This window comes from Balaenoptera ricei, chromosome 11 (assembly GCF_028023285.1).
Source record: "Balaenoptera ricei isolate mBalRic1 chromosome 11, mBalRic1.hap2, whole genome shotgun sequence".
NCBI classification, from domain to species: domain Eukaryota; kingdom Metazoa; phylum Chordata; class Mammalia; order Artiodactyla; family Balaenopteridae; genus Balaenoptera; species Balaenoptera ricei.
In genome coordinates, this window is record NC_082649.1 from 38,419,522 (window position 1) to 38,425,246 (window position 5,725).

The 5,725-nt window shown below is 45.9% G+C and overlaps 1 pseudogene; it reads left to right on the plus strand.

Moving 5' to 3' along the window:
* The first annotated feature begins 1,117 nt into the window (after positions 1-1,117).
* Positions 1,118-1,921, plus strand: LOC132375294 (small ribosomal subunit protein eS4, X isoform-like; annotated as a pseudogene).
* The last annotated feature ends 3,804 nt before the right edge of the window (positions 1,922-5,725 follow it).

Here is a 5,725-nt window from a genome sequence, read left to right on the forward strand (position 1 = left end):
AACTAAGCCCGTGCGCCACAGCTGCTGAGCCTGTGCTCTAGAGCCCGTGCTCCACAACAAGAGAAGCCACCGCAGTGAGAAGGCCGTGCACTGCAACTAGAGAAAGCCCACAAGCAGCAACGAAGACCCAACGCAGCCATAAATAAATAAATAAATAAATTTATTAAAAAAAAAATTAGACCCCATCGATGAATATTCAAGTTATTTCCAATCTGTTGCAAACAATACTACAGTGACTAACATTGTACATATATCATTTCACATGTGTGAGCATCCATCTGTGGAATAAACTTCTAGAAGTGGAATTGCTGGGTCAGAAAGTGAATGCATTTATAATTTTGATAGATACGGCCAAATTGCATTCTGTAGGCTAGCAGCAGCAGCATATGATTTAACCCAGTGTCTAGCCTTAATTACTTTCTCCATCTTTTGTTATCCCTATGACAGAGTTAGAACCAGCCTCAGGCATAAACCAACTTCCGTTTTTGGCCACTCGTATGTAATCTGTACTATATTGAAGGCCTACTGGATAACAGACATGTACTGTGTGTTGAGAAGCAAATATGCATAAGACAAGGTGCTGTCCTTGGAAGCTGGTCTCGGGAGCTAGTGGGGGCTGGGAGGGGAGCAAGGAGGAAGGGATATGTAAGAAGAGCCCACCAGGGCTCTGCCCACCAGGCCCTAAACTCCCAAGGAGGAGGAGCTGGGTCTGTTTTTGCTTTCCTTATCCCAGCACCCAGCAGAGCACAGGGTAGGTAGCCAGCATTCAGTATACACTGAGTAGATAAATGATTAAATAATTGAATGTCTGGTGTGGAGGAAAGGGGAAAAGGTTCTGGAGTGAGGCTATTGGTCAGGGCAGGCTTCACAGAGGAGAACAGCATTTGAGGGCCTCTTTTTTGAGGATTAATTTCACCAAAGTGAAACTCTAGTCCAGAGAGGCTGTTTGTTGGCTTCCTGACTCATAAAGAACAGTTGGGCAAGGTGGGGGGTGACACTTAGGAATGATCTGGGGGCAGATTTGAGTGGGTGAAGTTTGGGGGTCCCTCTGATAAGCCCTGGACAATGGGTATCTTCAAAATAAGGCAAAGGGGCTCATTTCGTGCCTAGTGCAGTCATGGCTCGTGGTCCCAAGAAGCACCTGAAGCGCGTAGCAGCTCCAAAGCATTGGATGCTGGATAAACTGACTGGTTGGTGTGTTTTCTCCTTGTCCATCTATTGGTCCCCACAAGCTGAGGGAATATCTCCCCCTAATCATTTTCCTAAGGAACAAACTTCAGTATGCCCTAACAGGAGATGAAGTAAAGAAGATCTGCCTGTAGCCTTTCATTAAGATTGATGGCCAGGTGCACACTGATTATAACCTACCCTGCTGGTTTTATAGAAGTCATCAGCGTTGACAAGACTGGAGAGAACTTTCATCTCATCTATGACACCAAGGGTCGCTTTGCTGTTCATCGTATTACACCTGAGGAGGCCAAGTATAAGTTGTGCAAAGTGAGATCTTTGTGGGGACAAAAGGAATCCCTTATCTGGTGACCCATGATGTTCGCACCATCTGCTAGCCTGATCCCCTCATCAAGGTGAATGACACAATTCAAATTGATTTGGAGACTGGCAAGATGAATGATTCCATCAACTTTGACACTGGTAACCTGTGCATGGTGACTGGAGGTGCTAAAGTGGAAAGAATTGGTCACCAACCAGGAGGGACATTCCTCGTTCTTTTGATGTAGTTCATGTGAAAGATGCTAATAGCAACAGCTTTGCCACCCGGCTCTCCAACATTTTCATTATTGGCAAAGGCAACAAATCGTGGATCTCTCTTCCCCATGGAAAAGGTATCCTCCTTACCATTGCTGAGGAGAGAGACAAGAGACTGGCAGCCAACAGAGCAGTGGATAAAATGATCTCTAGGTGACATGATTGGAAAAGTCTTTGTACTTAATTAAAGATAATACCACATTAAAATAAAAATAATAAGGCAGAGGGTATCTGAGTTGAGACAAAGGAAGAAAAGGGAGAATGGCTAGTGAAGACTACCAAGGAGAAGTTAGGTGCAGAGTGCAGCTGTTGTGGGGGAATGGCCACTCCCCCAGCCCTGTCCCAGACTCTGGTACACCCTGGACAGTCCAGGTTCTGCACCCCTGCCCCATCAACCAGATTCCAAAAAACTGGTCTGATGGCTTGGAAACTCCGACTGCATCCCCAGGAACACAAGTGCCCAATTCTCTCTTTGGGGAGCAAACAAGCATGGTTTTAGCTCCTCTAGTTCATTTCCTAGAATTTTAGAAAGACAGAACAGTTAAAGATTTGACTCTTACAGAAAGTTAAATACCAGCCCATCCCCCACCAGCCCATTTGTTTTACAGATGAGGGAGCTGAGACCCAGAGACGTGAGGTGGACTACCTGAGGCCACTCAGAAGCAGCGCTAGGTCTAGAAACAGACCTTCAACTCTGTATCCAGTGCTCTCTGCTCTGAACCAGGGGATGGAGGTCAGGATGGTGACCTAGATGTGGCTCTGGGGCCAGAGAGGGGAGACAAATGCAGGAGCTGGAGGCAGGGTAAAAGCCAGGGTAGGGGTAGGGGTCAGCTACCTACACCTGTTCCAGTTGCTGGGTTATAAACCCTCTAGGAATTCCAGATATTCCACTCATGTCTAAGTTCCCTCCTTGGAAGCAGGTTTGCCAACATGGGTTTCAGAAAGGCCTCGGCCCAGATAAGATAGGTGTGTCATGGAGAGAAGCAATCTGGATAAGGGAGGGGGTGCTGGACCACCAGGTTCAGGGGACCATCTTGGGAAAAGCTGTCCCAACCCTGCACTCCCAGGGGCCCAGGATGGCTTCTAGCAGTGACTCAGGGCTTGCAGGCAATATTCCTGGGAACCCAGCCAGAGCAGAGGGGTGGTAACAGGCCCAGATCCTCTCTGATTCCTGGATAGAGGGTGAGAGGCTACTGCTTCTCCTGGACTCTTGGGACATTGACTGCTCTTGGGAAGCTGATTTGAGAATATACCAGAACTTGATTTTCTCTGCATAAAATCCTTAGGAGAGTCTCACTTTGGGATTTAGCCTCTGAAATACCTTTCTGGATACCCTTTCAACCCTGGCCCACCCCCAACCAGGGATTCCTGAGGGGTGAGGGGCAAGTGCATTCCCTTCTCCTGTTGTGGACGAGGAAGGAAACAATTTACCTACTAGAGTAGACAGAGCTGAATGAAATGATGAAATAACAAAATGATGAAATAAAAAAAAAACCTACCTCTTACATCAGTGAGTGGGTATCTTCAGGTTCCTTGGCTCCTGGTAATCCTCACAGCATCCCTGTGAGAGGTTTTATAAGTCCCCTTTTACAGATGGGGAAACTGAGGCCCAGTGAAGTTATGTTACTTTTTCTAGGACACAGAGAGGAAAGTACCCAAGGGCAGGGCTCCATGGCTACTGGCCTAGACAAAGTGACTCCTCCCATTCAGGTCCTTGCCTCTACACCACCCCAGGCCTCCCCTGAACAGCTCATTGGCTTTTCAATGATAAACTCACTCAAAGAGAAACTGAACAATACTGGTAGGGGGCGGTGTTTTTTCAGATTTGAGGGATTGTAACTCATAGTAAGAAATGCATTTAACACCACAATGCAGTAACCAGACATAAATCGTAGCACTTAGAATAGTTGGTAATTATTTTCTGTTTATTTACAAATAGTAAAAACAAATGGAAGTTTCATAAAATAACGCTTCCCCTTTCTGCCTGAGATGCACTCTGGCATTTTCTATTCTCTGCTATTCTGTGTCATTATTTTTGAAAAGTGCTCATGTGACTCACTAAATTGACTCCATGACCTGCAGTTCGAAAAGCACCTTGATGGATGGCAGCTGGGTTCCCCCACCCTTGTCCGCAGGTGGGAAGTGGACAGTGAGGAAAGAGGTCCGACTTTGTACACTTTGTGCCTGGCATTGAACTGTGCCCTTTGGGGACACAGGAAAAGGTACACACACCTGGATCTCACCCTTCAGTCATTTATAAGCAGAGGAACAAGACTTCCCACACATAAGACAAAGCTGACACAAATTAAAGGCAGAAAGAATTGGTGCCTCTTAAGGACTATATAAGAGCTGCTGTAACAAAATACCACAGACAGGGTGGCTTGAACAAATTTACTTCATCACACTTCTGGGGGCTGGAATTCTAAGATCAAGGTGACAGAAGGCTTGATTTCTCCTGAGACCTCTGTCCTTGGCTTGCAGACGGCTGTCTTCTTGCTGCCTCTTCACATGGTCCTCCCTCTGTACACACACACCCCTGGTGTCTATGTGTCCTAATCTCTTCCTATGAGGACACCAGATAGATTGGATTCTAAGGTACTGGGGGATAGGGCTTCAACATATGAATTTGGGGGGGAACAGTTGAGTCCATAACAAGAACCTATGTGCAGAGCACTAGCTCATGCATTTTTACCCCAGGCTGGGCCCTGTGAGCCTTATTCGTGTTTCGAACACAAGGAAGCTGGTGTTGGGAGAGTTTGGTAATGGCTTGTAGTCCTCCAGTTGACAAGTAGTGGCACAGCATTTGAGTTCATGTTCCACCCTCTCACATATTGTAGACTTTCGCATTTCATGGGAGAAGATGGAGCTGGGCTGAGTTTTGAAAGGCCATCCTGCAGGCAGATGGGAGATGAGTGAGGGCAGAGGAGAGGGAGGAGGCAGTGCTTGGGCAGGACCTCATAGCTTTGTCCAGGTGGACGGAAGAGGAGATAGCTTTACAGACAAGGACAGTGAGGACTGGAAGGTCCTCCTGAGAATTCAGTCCACCCTTCCCATTTCATTGGTGAGGAAACTGTGGCTGGGAAAGGAGAGAGTGATTCAGTGCTTCCACGTTGTGTATATGTGTGTGAAAGTCTTGTCTCCTCCCTCTACTCAAGGCCAAACAACATTGTCAGCTTCTCTGTGCTCTGCATAGGGCCCAGTATGCCCTTCAGAATAGAGATTCAGGTGTTTACTCTAGACATGAGACCCTGGGAAGGAAAGGGACAGTGGGTATGGGGGCGTCTCACTTTTATGCCTCTGACCCCAATGGTGGTGTGTAAAGGGGTACACTACACCTAAGGAAAAAGCAAGCAGTTGATAATCACAAACACTTCTAGAGCATGAGGATGTGGATTATATATACACACACAAATACATACACCTGCTTCCCACAACATACACACTTTTTTCCCCTTTTTAAAGTGTTCATGAGAGACACCCTTCAGCCAATTTGGAGTCAGCACCAGAGGGTCTTTTCTCTCTCCAGGCTCCTCTTTCCTCTTCTCCCTGCATCCACTAGAATTCTCCATGTTCTCTCATACATCTTCAAGTGAGGTTTTTGCTATAGACAAGCCTCTCTTTCTTTGACCACGTCTCAAAGTGTCTGTTATTTTTCTAAAATATTTGCCCACTGTTGGACTGGTAAATGTTGAACAACCAGCTCTCCAGGGGAAAAAGATATAGATACATCAATAATTTCAAAAGAGTCAATAAAATTGTAGTATTGGGTTGGCCAGAAAGTTCATTCGGGTTTTTCCATAACACCTTATGAAAATAACTAGGAAGGGATGAATTTTGAATATATATTACTTTTGTTTTTAATATAATTTATTTAATTATGTGTTTATATCATGCATTGTCAGCAGGGGTGAAAATTGGTTCTTGGCAGGGAATGAAAAACAGTCTTACTCTTCTTAGGTAA